Source organism: Podarcis raffonei, chromosome W (genome assembly GCF_027172205.1).
Source record: "Podarcis raffonei isolate rPodRaf1 chromosome W, rPodRaf1.pri, whole genome shotgun sequence".
NCBI lineage: Eukaryota > Metazoa > Chordata > Lepidosauria > Squamata > Lacertidae > Podarcis > Podarcis raffonei.
The window spans coordinates 25,880,079-25,895,656 of NC_070620.1; the positions used below are offsets into that span (position 1 = coordinate 25,880,079).

The 15,578-nt window shown below is 42.7% G+C and overlaps 1 protein-coding gene across 1 annotated transcript in view; it reads left to right on the top strand.

Moving 5' to 3' along the window:
- Positions 1-15,578, top strand: part of LOC128406054 (uncharacterized) — a 262,647-nt gene that overhangs the window by 201,139 nt on the left and 45,930 nt on the right. The gene's annotated exons all lie outside the window — the stretch shown is intronic.

Here is a 15,578-nt window from a genome sequence, read left to right on the forward strand (position 1 = left end):
AAAGAATATTGTTAATGGCCTCAACTTAAAACCATGTAAATTCTTTATGCAATGTCTATCCTGTTGCAAGAATAAGATTAAGGTTGCACGCAAGGGTAGGTGCTCAGATAGGAAAGTAACTGAGCCATTTGAGCGTGTACATTGTGATTTAGTTGGGCCACTCCCACCATCATTAGGAGGTTCTAAGTACTGGCTTACTCTGATAGACCAGTATAGTAGATATTGTTGGACTTATGCAATAGCTGAGAAGTCCCAAGCATTTGAGAAGTACAAAGTTTTTTGCAACTGGGTAAAAACGCACTTTAACAAACCAATTAAGAACCTATTTTCTGACCGGGGCGGGGAATTTGTTTCTGAGGATTTTGAGAAATTCCTGGAAGCGCAGGGGACTACTCATGAGTTATCTTGCCCCCGAAGTCCCTGGCAAAATGGGCTTGTTGAAGTTGTGCAGCGTGACCTACAGGCAGGGGTTAAAACGTATCTGCACGATGCTAATCTGCCCAAAGACTTTTGGGCTGAAGCGCTTAATGCGTTTTGTTATGTTAGAAATCGCAGTTATCATTCTGGTTTAGATGTCACCCCCTATGAGAAGCTGTTTAAAAAACGCCCTAATCTGAAATACCTACGCATTTGGGGTTCAGATGTAATTATGCATTATCCCGCTAAGCAGAAATTGGGTGAACGTAGTGTCCAGGGAAAATTAATGGGCTACCAGCAGGGGGCGTACAGAATTTACATACCAGCAACTGGCAAATTTCATATTACCAGAAGCATGATACAAACTGTAAATTGGAATGGAGTTGCTGTCTTCCAAGATACTGATGGTATAGATAATACTGAGGAAGAAGAGGAAGAAGCAGCAGCAGCAGGAAATGGTGCTTCTGAATTAATGGAAAAAGACAAAAAGTCTGTTGAATCTGATTTGTTTGATGATTTAAAGTCACAGGCACCCAAGGGGAGGTTAGATTCTCTTGAGTTTTCTGACCGTGAGCTTAGCTTACAGGCATCTCTTCAATCTGACAATGATTTACAACCTGAAACTAGTGGTTCACTTAGTCCCATTAAGTCTGAGGAGTCTGACTCTCCTTCCGGACTGAGACGTTCAGATAGAAAGAGGCAGAAGCCACAACGATTTGCAGATGAACATTTTAATACTGTGTATGCCAATAAGGCAGTTTTTGAGCCAAAAAGCTACAATGATGTTCAGAAATTACCTAAGCACCAAGCTGCAAATTGGTATAAAGCTATGAACTCTGAGATAGCTTCTTTAAAAGAGCATAACACTTGGTCTCTTGTACCACAAACCCCAGATATGAGACTTATTGATTCAAAGTGGGTTTATAGAGTTAAAATGAATGACAAAAATGAAGTTGTAAGGTACAAAGCAAGACTAGTTGCTAGGGGTTTTCAACAAATTCCAGGCGAAGATTATGATTTGTGTTATTCACCAAGCGTAAAATATGAAACAGTTAAGCTTTTGTTAAAAGATGCATCACAACGTGGACATTCTGTTTTGAAAGACATGTACAAAGTATGCTTTATGTTTTTGTTCCACAATGATGAACCGCAGGGGAAATGTTGAATGGTTTATTTAAATGTAAAGGTTCATCATTGTTGCACCCGATGTGTATGTCTTTAAGGGGCCAGAGCAAGGGCCAGAGTAAGATAACGAGACCCAGCTTTACAGCTGTGAAGCACAGCAGGTGCTGCTGAGTTGTATTTGATTAAGGTGTGTCAGCATTTGGGTGTAGTATATAAGGAGCAGCACCTAGCTCTCCCATTACCCTGGGGGATGGGTTGGTGGTTGGGTCTGGTTTGGTTGTTAATGTATTTAGTGTAAAAGGAGTTTTTGTTTTTCTTATTAAAACCTTAAGTTATTTTTGAGTCCTTTCTTTTTAATGCATGGTCTCCCCAGCAAGCTCTCTGCGCTACTAAACTGCAAACAGCCAACAGGTACGTCTGGCGGGCAGTTCCCGTTTAGAATCACTAAGTTTATTAGAATTTTTTTGTGTCTTCTAGCCACGTGCGTTTCTTGCAAACAAATAATATCCAAATTTTTCTTTTTCAAAAATTGTTCAATTTTATTCCTCTTTTTTTTATTATTCATCCCATTAATATTCCAGTTCCAAATTTTTAACCCCATGGTGCCCACCATTTGCGTGAGTTTCCTTTTCTTTATAAATTCGCCGAATCTCCTTCTTCCTCCTCTTCTTCCTCCTCCGTCTGTCTTCCACTCCTTTCTTCTTCTTCCTCCGTTTTTTGGTTCTCCTGGTGATCCTCCCTCCGCTCCCTTAGCTCCATTCACCTCTGATCTTAATTCCTTATATTTCCTCAAAAATTTCCCTGTTTCTTCTAAATTTGACAACCTGTGTCTCTTACTTCTATACACAAATGATATTCCTTCCGGGAACTCCCATCTAAATTCAATTTTGTTTTTCTTCAGTGTCTGTACCAGTGATTTATAAGAATCTCTTCGTTTAAGTAATCTAATTGGGATATCTTTAAAAATAATTATGTAGTTCCCATCTATGTTCAGCCTCTTTTCCCTGTTTTTTCCTAATATTCTATTTCTCATTTCTTTATCCTTAAATGTAATCAGACAATCTCCTGTAAATTTCTTTGCTTTTGTTGTATTCACACGCATTCTAAATGCATTCTGCACATTTTTGGCCATTTCTTCTATTGGTATATCCATCCATTCCGCCAATTCTGCTATCAGCCTCTCTTTGATGTTTTCACCTTGTATCTCTGGCACAGCTCTGAGCCTCAAGTTCACTTCCCTCTGTCGGAGTTCATTCATCGCAATAACATCTTTCATCTCTTCCTGTGCTTTATTTAAGTCCATCATTTCTGCTTTGATCTTTTCTTCCTCCCGTTTAATGTCTTTTAATTCCATTCTTGTCTTTTTTAACCCTTCCTCTGCATGTTGAGTTCTCCTAAATACTTCTTTTATTTGACCTTTCAACTCACTAACTGTTTCATCCATTTTTTTATCCATTTTTTCAATTTTATTATCTACCTGCTCTAGTTTTTCTCACTCTGTTTAATTTCCGCAAACATCCTTAAGATATCTGCCTTAAAATCCGTCTCTTGTTTAGATCCTTTCCTCTCACCAGGAGTCCCTCCATTCGGTCCTTTCTTCACTGTATGAGACATCTTATACTCTTATAATTCCCCTTTCCCCGTGCAGTACCCTCCTCCTCTTCCCCCCCGCCAGAATTATTCGCTTTAACCCTCTTAAATTATACAGTTTCCGTTTTACAAATTCTCCAATTCTAGTTCTTTTGCATTACCCTTCTTATCTATATGTAATCATCAATAATAATATTTCTCCCCTTATATATATTTCAAACAGTCAGTACAAAGTTCTTATTGTAGAGTCTTCTTGCCTCCACACAAATTGCGCCACTGCAGGGGGTTCTTCTTGCCTCCAATCAGGCTAATCCACACAAATGGGTGGGGGGGACACAAAAATAGCGAAGATAAAAGGTAACAAAAAAAAAAAGAAGGTGATGAGAAGGAAAGAAGGCTAAAAGCCAAGTTGTACAATCTTTGTCCCACCACTAGGTGTCACCAAGTCCCTTTAATATAGCATTGTTTCCAATAATGTAGCCGTGTCTTATTTCTCTGGCAACTTAGTTTCTCATACAAATCAAAAATTCCAAAAAGAAGAAGAAAGGAGGTAATATCTACAGGAAATCCAACGTACAGCTAATTTCCACAGCCAGTATTAATGTAGTTAACCTTTTTTAAACTTTCCTCAACGCGCCTCTATCCTCAGTTCTTAATGGCGTCGGAGCCTTCTCTTCCGGTTTCACTGTCCTTTACACTTTAAAGACAAGATGGAGAAGTACTCCTTTCTCACATTCAAACCCTCCGTTTCCTCAAGGACTCACAGTTCCAACCATTCGCCCCTGGTCCCCCTTCTCTTCCACAATCCTCTTGGTATAAAGTATCTACATAAAAGGTTGCTTTTAAGGAAAATTCAGAAAGGGGAAACAGAGTATCGCTATGGCAACTCACTTTCACTTTCCCCAGCACTGGAGTCACGCTGCGTCAGAATTGATTTCGGATTCGGCTGAACCCCGGTTACTTCTCTTATTGCTCCATGACTTCCTTGTTGTTATAACCATAAAATTCTAAATTCTTTGAGGTCGGAGTCCTTTAATTTGGGAGCGCAGCGCTTTCTCGGCAAGCTCGGGGCTTCGCTACTTGAAGGTGGATAATGGCTTCCCTCGACCTGCTAATCTGCTCCACCGTTCTCTTCACTTCTTCTGAAGCTACCTGACGGCCGGGTTGATCTCTTCTGGTCGTGCCGGGAACCGGACCTTCTGGACACCCTCCAGAAGTGTTTTTTGGGGGCCTCCACGCCCTGAAGCCCCCCTAATCCTTCAAAATAGCCCGGGATCTCCCTCTCGGTAAGATCCCCACTTGCTGTGAGATCGCGCTATTTGAATTTGAATCTTCAGACAAAGAAAAGAAAAGAGGGATGGTACTGTATGTTAAAAATAAGATTGAAGCCAAACAAATCTTTAAGGATGATGAGGGAAGGATGATTGCGATTCGAATCAATTGGCAAGGAGAAAATCTGGTCGTAGTGGGGGTCTATGCACCAAATGGTAACAAAACTGAATTCTTCGAAAACCTAGAAGAGAAATTACTCGAGTACATGGATCAGAAAATTATTTTAATGGGTGATATGAACGGGGTGGTCTCCTTAGAAATGGATAGACGGAGAGAAGGAGCAAGCAAAGAAGGGAAATTACCAAAATCTTTTTTTTCAATGGTAAAAAATTGTAACCTGATAGATATCTGGCGGTTTAGACACCCGTTGGATAAACAATTCACTTTCTATTCGGAACCAAATCAGTCGATGTCACGGTTAGATCAGGTCTGGATTTCAAGTGAATTGACACCAAGAACCAAACAAATAGAAATTAGACCCAAAGTAATTTCAGACCATAATCCGATTGAATTTGAGTTGGAGAGTTTTGAGAAAAGAACTTTTAGATGGAGATTAAAAGAATATCTTTTAGACGATCAAAAAATTGTAGAAAATGCACAGAAGAAGCTAACAGATTATTTTGCTGATAATTGTGATAAAGGAACAAAGAGTAAAGTGGTTTGGGACGCGAGCAAGGCCGTAATAAGAGGTTACTTCATCCAGCAGAATGCAATTAAAAACAGGAATAGAGAGAGAGGAAAAGAGGAAATTTTAAAGCAGATAATGGACAATGAACAAAAACTAATTAAGAAACCTAACTGTCAGAAAATAAAAGAAAAGATCAAAATTTTACAAGCCCGGTTTGCCACAATAATAAATAGAGAGGTGGAATGGAATATTAAAAGATTAAGACAAAGGAACTTTGAATTCTCAAACAAACCAGGCAAGTGGCTTGCGTGGCAAATTAAAAAAAGGAAAGAACAGAGCACAATAAATAAAATTACAGTAGAGGGAGAAGAAATAAGCGAACCAAAAGGAATCAGGAAAGAATTCTTGGACTACTATAGAAGCCTTTACAAAAACAAGGAGAGAAACAATTTGAGGAGAATAGAGAGATTTCTGAAGGATAAAAGGGTGCAGAAAATCCCAACAGATAAAAAACAACAATTGAACGCTCCTATTGAAACAGAAGAGATAGTAGAAGTAATCAAAGAATTGAAGAGAGGAAAAGCCCCAGGACCTGATGGATTCACTGCGGGTTATTACAAAGAGATGAAATCTATCTTGGTGAACCCATTGAAGGAGGTTATGAATAACATCCTAAGAGAAGAAGAAATTCCGGAAACATGGAAAGAGGCATATGTTACATTTATTCCAAAACAAGATGCAGATCCAACCCAAGTCAAAAATTATAGACCGATTTCACTGCTGAATATAGATTACAAAATCTTTGCAGGAGTTCTGGCGAGGAGGATGAAGATTTTGTTATCAGAAATTATCCACAAAGACCAAGCGGGTTTTCTTCCTGGCAGGCAGATGAGAGACAATATAAGGAACATAATTAATATGTTGGAATATCTGTCTGCCAGGTACGACAAACAAGCTATAATGATGTTTGTGGATGCAGAGAAAGCATTCGATAATGTGGCATGGGACTTTATGTTGAAAAATTTGGAATATATGGAAGTGGGCAAAGATTTTTTTAATGGGATAAAAGCAATTTATAGGGAGCAGAAAGCTAAATTGATCATAAATAATGTAGTAACGGAAGAAATAAAGATACAGAAAGGAACGAGACAGGGTTGCCCACTTTCCCCACTTCTATTTATAACGGTGCTAGAAGTCCTTCTGAACTCAATTAGGCAAAACAAAAAAATAAAAGGAGTAACAATCGGTCATAATGAGTACAAAATTAAAGCATTCGCAGACGACTTGGTAATAATGACTGAAGATCCCATAACTACAATTGAAGAAATCTTAAAGGAAATAGATCTGTTCGGAGATGTGGCAGGCTTCAAACTAAATAAGAAGAAAACGAAAATGATAGCCAAAAATATGGATCAGAGGGTAATAGAAACAATTCAACAACAGTCACAGATAGAGGTGGTTAAAAAAGTTAAATATCTTGGAATCTGGGTAACCCCTAAAAATATAGACTTATATAAGAACAATTATGAAACAGTGTGGAAAGAAATCAGAAAGGACCTAGAAGTGTGGGGAAGACTAAAACTGTCATTTTGGGGAAGGATTAACACAATTAAGATGAATGTGCTACCAAGGTTGTTGTTTCTATTTCAGACCATTCCAATAATTAAGGGGAATGGAGTCTTTAAGGAGTGGCAAAGGGTGCTCTCAAGATATATTTGGCAGGGCAAAAAACCGAGAATTCAATTTAAATTGTTAACAGATATAAGAGAAAGAGGAGGTTTTGCCCTGCCAGATTTGAAATTATACTATGAGGCATCATGTCTTTGCTGGCTGAAAGACTGGGTCAAGTTAGTGAACAATGAATTGCTAGATCTGGAGGGTTTCGACAACAGGTTCGGTTGGCACACCTACTTGTGGCACGGAAAAAGGAAAGTACATAAGGGATTCGAAAACCACATCTTTCGAGGTCCACTAATTGAAATATGGGAAAGGTACAAAAACCTGTTGGAGCCTAAAGTTCCACACTGGTTATCACCTCTTGAAGTGTTAAGTGTGAAAAAGATTAATATGAGAAGTAACTGGGTAACATACAGCCAATTATTAATTAAAGAAGGTGGGAAATGGAGATTGAAACCTTATGGGCAGGTTAAAGAACTAGTATTTGATTGGCTACAGTATTTCCAAATAAATGCAATGTTTAAAAAAAACAGCAAAGAAAGAGGATATGTGGATAAAGACTCTAAATTTCAGACGGAAATTATAGACGATGTGAAAATTTTATCTAAAATGTATAAGATGTTGTTAGATTGGAATTTAGTAGATGAGGAAGTCAAGTCCGTTATGATTCACTGGGCTAGAGATGTGGGCCATAGTACACAATTTGAAGATTGGGAAAAACTGTGGAAAGATGGATTAAACTTTACAGCATGTACGACAATAAAAGAAAATGTCATGAAGATGTTTTATAGGTGGTATATAACACCTATAAAATTATCGAAAATGTACAAGGTTTGTAATAAGTGCTGGAAATGCAAAGACAAGGAAGGCTCCTTTTACCACATGTGGTGGGAGTGTAGAAAAGTGAAAGAATTCTGGGAAAAAATATATATTGAACTCAAGAAGATCCTAAAATATACGTTTTTAAAGAAACCAGAAATCTTCCTATTGGGGATACTAGGGAACGAGATACAAAAGAAGGATTGTAAATTTGTGTACTACGCGGTTACAGCAGCAAGGGTAACGCTATCCCAGAAGTGGAAACAGCAGGAAATACCAACGGTGGATGAGTGGAGAGCAAAATTATTAGACTACGCGGAGTTGGATAAATTGACAGGAAAGATTAGATATTTAAGAGACCAAAAGTTCATTAAGGATTGGGGAAAATATGTAGATTACCTGGAATATATAAGTGAGGGACAAACACCGTTAAGAGGATTTAAAGAAGCATTGTGAAAGACGAAGAGTTATTGACTAAAGGGAATAGAAGAGAGAGAGATATATATTGTCAATATAAGCTAGGAAATGCGTAATTTTAATTATTACCACGAATGATTTACGGACAAGCTGAAGGAAGTCTTATAAGAGATGGAAATGTGAAATTTCTGATGTGAAATATGTAACGTGTATTTTTTTTTCTTTTTATTTTCTTCTTATATTTTTTGTTTATCTTTTATTTGTAAATCAATAAAAATTTAAACTCAAAAAAAATAAATAGAATCACTAAGTTTAGACGTAGTACCAATTGGTAAAGAAGGGTTCCTGCTTCATTTACCCTTTTGTCTTTGGAAAGTCTTTGATTATGGAGGGAGAGGTCATTAATGAATTCTGGGGTTATCCACCATTTGGCTTTGATTAAGGACTCCCAGTTTGTTGCAATGCGAGCATTGAAGTCCCCTGCTATAACATTGGGTATATTGGGGTATTTGGAGTGACAAAGAGTAAGATGTTCCTCCAAGATTCCCCATTTATTGTATAAGTCTGCAATGTTGCCTCCAGGAGGAAGATAAACATTTGTTATAACAAGTTCAAAGTTTTTCCCCGTAATCAGGGCTGTAATTGCAAAGGTGGAAGCGTTTACAAGCGTGAGTTTTGCCTGTATTTTCAAGGAAATTGCTATAACTAATCCTCCACTAGGCCGGCCTCCTTTAGTAGACGGGCATGCCGGTAATGATGTAACATCAAAACCATTAATGTCTACTCTCCCCTCTTCCCATGTTTCCTGCAAGAGAATTACTTGGTGTGAGTTTATTAGTTTTACAAGGTCCGGGTCAGATTTTTTCCCCTTCCAGCCTGCTATGTTCCAGCTTAAAAGAGAGAACGGGAGAGGATTTGACTGAGGTTTGGGTAGTCACAATGGAGAAGGGGGGAACGCTGATCTTGGTGGGTTGTCAAATTTAAAGAAGTCAGTAATTTTCTTTGCCTAATAGTAGATGACTTCTCTCCTTTTGGCACAGGTGTGCTTCTTGAGCTATTTGTAATTATGCTCTGCTCGCCCGATCCTATAGGGGTAGTGTCCTGGTTTGGTCTAGTCTCCTCTCTGAAATCCCTTATTTTATCAGAGAGCTTATCACCTAGGGGAGCAGAGATTAAGTCAGTACAAGTTTTAACTATTATTGGATTTTCCTTCCGTGGGTATATCATCTTATTTATATGGCCCAAGGGGTCTTCTGTCCAGTCCATATCGGTAGCGGATTGAACTTCTAAATCATCAGCTAGAGATTCTCCGTCCGATAATGATGACTCCAGGTCAGGCAATGAGGAATGTGTCGAAATTTTGTTTACATTTTGCTGTTCTTTAGTAGGTATTATGGGGCCAAATGGCGTCCGGCACTCTTCTTAGCTGCGTCACTGCTGTCCGTGCCGGTAACAATCTCTTCCAGCCTCTTTGGCCCTCTTAGCAGAGTTTACACAGCGGGGAAAGCTGTTGCTTGCGTGGGTAATAACTCAGACTGCAACGCAGGCTTTTCTCTTATCTCCAACAGCCTTTAATGAGTAGAATAACATCGTAACTTCAGCCCGGCGAAACGGCAGGCATCCTCTCCGCTTCTCAGCAAAAGCGAAAGAGAGAAGACACACAGAGAAACACTCCCCTCTGTGAACATAGCCACGCCTCAGAATGTGAGACGTCACTCAGAACTGTTTAACCCTGTAAGTTCTGATTCTCCTCACACCCCCTCTCGTCTCGCATCCTGAGGGAAATTGTGAGGACACATCTACAGACCTCTTTGAGTTCAACTCCTTTCCCATTGCCTCTTGCCCCTTCCTGGCTTTTGTCTCAGGCAACTGTTGAACCTCCTCAAAACTCCCAGGTTCGCACTGTGCGAAACCAACCCATGCGCTGGTGTCCTGAAACCTCTCAGGTGGTACCCCCTTCGTGGTGCGTGCGGACCGTCTGAGCACAGTCTCAGGTGCTCCTTCTGTCCCACTGGGTCCAGCAAGTGTTTCACTGGTACCAGAAGACTCCCCCTCTGACTTACTGCGTCTTTGGGCCTTCTGAACTTTGCTAACGGGAGACGAAGGCTCACTCTTGGGCTCTCTTTTAACAACCTGTGGAGATGCCCAACCCTGTTCTTCACAGGTATAACCATTCCGGCAGGTGCAGGAAGAGCTGGTTCCAGATTAACTAATAGGGGTGGCGGGACGATTGTCTGTATCGTTGCCTTGGATTTTATGGACCTATTTTGAGGCTGTGGGCTAAATTTAAGAAGGTTTGAATTTCTTTGTTTCCTATTTTGCTTTTGGCCTGAGACATCTTCTTCCTTAATTTGTCTAATTTATTTATTATTATTTTTCTTGTGACTGTAATTCGTCAAATGAATTCATAAGGGCGCTTTCATCATTGGATATTCTGGAACCACCCAAGTTCGTTCCTGGTTGTGGACTGCAGGCAATCTCCTCCGTTCTCTGTGGGGAAAGCAGCATCTCTTTGTCTGACGATTTTGTAGAGCTTATTTCTGAATCTAATATCTCTTTCTCTTTTTCCACAAGTAGCGGTTTTACTATGCTGTCCGCAAAAACCCTTGTGGGTATGATTTTTATTTTTATAAATTTCCATTTTTGTCTTATTATTAATAAGGGTAGTCTCAGCGAATGGAAGGCTAAAATAACTTTGTAAGAGCCATTTGATTGAGTTAGCGGAAGTAAAGCATGAAGATCAATATGAACTATGCTTATTCTCAGGATTTTACTTAGGGCAATTTTAGCTCCTTCCAAGCTTGACCAGTCCCATATCTCAGACCTTATCGTTAGGCATATCTTCTTAGGTTGCAATGTTAGATTTTGCTTACACATGAGATTGTTTAGTTTGTATTTTCCCATCCCCTTTGCCCCAGAGTTTGGTGGGGCTATCACTGGAGGTCCCCTCTGGTAGTTATTTTTGAGGGCAATTTTGGCATCCATATCCATCACTTTTTCCGTTAGCTTGGAAATTGAGCACGTCAGAAAGTCTATCTTTTTAAATATACAGTCCAGTGTCCTAATGACTAGTTGTAAATGGGAGGACTCATTTCCCAGCTGGTTTTCTTTATCCCGGATCTTTTTCCCATCCACATCGGGCCCGCCCTTGATGGGAGTGCTCATTAGATTACAAGTGTGTAAGGTGGTATTTTGGGACTTGGGAATGTTATTAGCTACATCCAAGTCACTTAGTGGAAGAAATCTATTGTATGTAGTAACTGCTGCTTGAAAATTTGATTGGTCTGTTCTTTCTTTCGCTTGTAGCTTAGGGCTAGGGAGAAGCAGTAATTCCTCTGCTTCTCTGAGGCGTTTCCTCTTGCCCATAGCTACAGTAGATATGAGCTAAATAATGTAAATAATACAGGAGAGAAGAAGGGGACTTCCTACCACAGTCAATGATTTAGCTATACAGCTGAGTATTTAACTCCAGGGATTTCTCCGCATGTCGTTAAAGAGCTATAATAAGAGTCAAATTCCGATAAAGATTTACCCCTGTTGAGGGCTCAAGTAGATCATCTCAGCTCAGCCCTCTTCACGATCAATTGTTCAAGGGAAGGGCTCTCAATTTGAATCTTTATCCAGTCCCCCATCCCTCCCCTATTCGGTCTCCGGGAAAAGTGCAGGCAGGCTTTACTTGGAACAGAAGGTCTCACCGCTTTGTGAACTTCCAGGCTTTTGTTTGATTGATTTAAACTTCCGTCTCCTCTCTCTTCACCCCTCTCTGCCGAAAACTTCTTCTTCACCTCTCGGAGTGTAATTTCAGCAACCCGAAGCCTCGCAGCCTCGCAGCTTTCCACTCTTGCCGCTTTCTTTCAGCCTCAGGTGGTCGTGAGACTGTGGAGAGACCTGGCGAGCGAGTGACGGGCGTACAGGGCAGCGTCAAGGCTGCTGCTGCTCTAGGCAAGTAATTAAAACCACTTTGCTGAGCTCCTTTGCCGTGGGGGTCACAGGCTTTCAAGATTAATGGTGTCGTCTATTGTTCCTTATCTGCAAGGCGCTGACTCATCCGGCACTTTCTCTGCTCAGAGCTCAACACTCTTCTGCTCTCAAGCTCCAGGTTAAAAGAAACAGTTGTGATTAAGAAAAATAAAATACTTGGTCTAAAACGAGTTAAAATGAGATAAAATCAATTAAAACTCAGTTAAAATTTGTGGAGCTCTGGAGCTGACTGCCTAGCCTGCCGCCATCTTGACCCGGCGGTGTACTTGGATGACATTCTGGTTTTCTCCCGAGACCCGGTTTGCCACGAGGGTCATGTCCGGACCGTGCTGCAGCGCTTGCGGGAGCACCGCTTGTATGCGAAGCTTAGCAAATGCGAGTTCCATCAGAGGTCAGTGGAATTCCTTGGTCACCGACTCTCTCCAGATGGGGTGCAGATGGATCCTGGGAAGGTGGCAGCGGTTCGGGAATGGGCGGCACCTCGGAACCTCAAGGACCTACAGTGATTCCTGGGGTTCGCCAACTATTACCGAACCTTCATTGCAGATTATGCTCATTGCACCACCCCGTTGACCCGGCTACTGCGGCCCAAGGCGCCATTTTCCTGGGACAAGGAGGCAGAGGAGGCATTTCAGGGGTTGAAAGCCTGTTTCCAGAGAGCGCCGATCTTGCAACATCCTGATCCCTCTCGACCTTTTGTGGTAGAGACTGACGCCTCCAGCACGGCTCTCGGTGCCGTCTTGTCCCAGCAGAACGGACCTGATGCGCCACTGTTACCCTGCGCCTTCTATTACCGCCAGCTCCTTCCGGCGGAGCGTAACTATACCGTGTGGGAGCGGGAACTACTGGCCATGAAGGTGGCCTTTGAGGTCTGGCGCTACCATCTTGAGGGGGCACGACACCCGGTGGAGGTGAGAACCGACCACCGGAACCTGGAGTACCTCCAGACCACCCGCAAGCTGAACCAAAGGCAGATCCGGTGGGCGTTGTTCTTTTCCTGGTTCCAGTTCCGGATCCGCTACATCCCTAGCTCCCAAAACCAGAAGGCGAATGCCCTGTCCTGGAAACCGGAAGACATCGCAGACACGGTACAGCAAGCAGTACCAACCACGATCCTACCACCGGCCGCGTTCCTGGCCACTCAGGAGGCTGAGCCACTGCAGGCTCGGGTGCGGGAACAGCAGCGGGTCGAGGCTTGGGCCCAGGAACGACTCCGGGAACTGGCCGAAGGGTCATGCCCTCAGTATCCGGGGCTGGTCTTGCACTAGGGCCTTCTGCTGCACCACGGTCGCCTGTACATCCCGCCAGGGCCACTGTGGGCTGAGGTTCTCCAGATGACCCATGATGCCCCAGCAGCGGGACACTTTGGGCGGTATCGGACCACCCATTTGGTAAGCCGCGAGTTTTGGTGGCCCCGCCTGAAGGCTGATGTGGCTCGCTATGTCGCTGGTTGTGACGTCTGCCGGTGGGCCAAGGGCAGACGTCAAGGGTTGTGATGTCTGCCGGCCTACTTCAGCCGTTGCCAGTCTCACTACGTCCTTGGCACACGGTTTTGCTGGACTTTGTAGTGGACTTACCCCCGTCTCGTGGCTGTAACTGCCTCCTAGTTTTCTCCGACCATTTCACTAAGATGGTGCACTGTGCCCCCTGCCCATCCGTACCCACAGCTAAGGAAACCGCTCAGCTGTACCTTCAGCATGTCTTCCGCCTGTATGAGCGTGTGGCGTGTGGTGTCCGACCGGGGCGTCCAGTTCACATCCCGTTTCTGGCGAGCATTTCACCAGACAGAGGCCTGTCTATCATCAGCCTACCACCCACAGACCGATGGCCAGACGGAACGGGCGAATGCGGTGCTGGAGCAGTACCTCCAGTGTTACTGCAGCTACCAGCAGGATGACTGGGTCGACCACCTAGCATTGGCGGAGTTCGCCTACAACAACGCGGTGAACGCGTCCACCCAGCAGACCCCGTTGCAGGCCAGTTACGGTTATCATCCGCGGCTGTTCCCAGAGTTCCCGACCACGCCCGGCTTCTTGCTTTGGATCCCGCTTCGCCCTGTGTGGACTGTCTTTAGACCCGTGACCCAGGACCAGACTCTGACCACGCCTCACGGTAACCTCCCCCCGGGACCAGCACACTTGGTTTAGATTAAATTTGAAAAAATCCTTTAAGTTTTCTTTTGCCTTCTGTAGAACTTTCTCATTGTTTAACAGACTTTCATTTATTCTCCATCTCTGTGTTTCGTTTCCCCTTTTCTTTCTCCCTTCAGTTCCATTGCCACTGGGTTGTGGTCAGAGATGGTCCTTGGTTGTATTTTGGTTTTTTTAACCTTTATTAGCAGTTCATTCAAAACCCAAATGGCATCAATTTGGCCCGCTGACTGGTTTGGGTCTGAGTAATGTGTGAAACTTTTTTCTGTTGGGTGTTGGAATCTCCAGGTATCTTTCAGATTGAAGTTTTCTGTCAGCTGAAAGAAGTTACGGTGTAGTTGCCCCTCATTAGCCTCTAATCCTCTTGTTCTGTCGATTTCTGGCGAGATTACTCCATTTAAATCTCCTAAAAGTATAGTTTTTCTTCGGCATGATGTAGCATCCTTTGTTCTAATGATTTAGAAAAATCTGTGTGTTTTTTTCACATTAGGTGCATAAAAGGTAAAGGTAAAGGGACCCCTGACCATTAGGTCCAGTCATGGCTGACTCTGGGGTTGCGGCACTCATCTCGCTTTATTGCCTGAGGGAGCTGGCGTACAGCTTCCGGTTCATGTGGCCAGCATGACTAAGCCGCTTCTGGCGAAGCAGAGCAGTGCACAGTAACACCTTTTATCTTCCCATCGGAGCAGTACCTATTTATCTACTTGCACTTTGACGTGCTTTTGAACTGCTAGGTTGGCAGGAGCAGGGACCGAGCAACGGGAGCTCACCCCGTCATGGGGATTCAAACCACCGACCTTCTGATCGGCAAGTCCTAGGCTCTGTGGTTTAACCCACAGCGCCACCCGCGTCCCTTATTAGGTGCATAGACTCCTACTATTATTATTTCACCTTGCACCGTTATTTTGGCCACCACTATTCTTCCTTCTTCATCCTTGTATACTAACTTCAGTTGCAACTCTGGTTTAATATAAATCACTAACCCTCTTTTTGTTAGATCTGCTGAGATAAACTCTAATCCCAGCTTTTTCTTTATCAGCACCCTCCTATGCTTTCTCACAACGTGTGTTTCCTGTAGACATATAATGCCTAATCTTTGATTTTGTAAATATATGTTCTACCATATTTTTCCGTGTATTAGACAAGGTTTTTTGACTAAAAAAGCTGGGGTCGTCCAATACACAGATAGTGGCATGGGAGGGAGAAGCGGCGCGCCCTTCAGCCAGCCGGTTGGTGGAGTGCAACTTCCCCTGATGTTGCTGCACCCGGGAAACAATCTAGGGAGTGTTTCCTGCCCGCAGCTGCGTTGGGGGGGGGAGAAGCTCAACAATTTTGGGCCATCTCCCCTCATTTTCTTAAAATTGAGTCCCCCAAAATAGTCTTATACATGGGGGCATCTTATAGGTGGAAAAGTACGGTACTTTGTTCCTTTTAACTTTGTC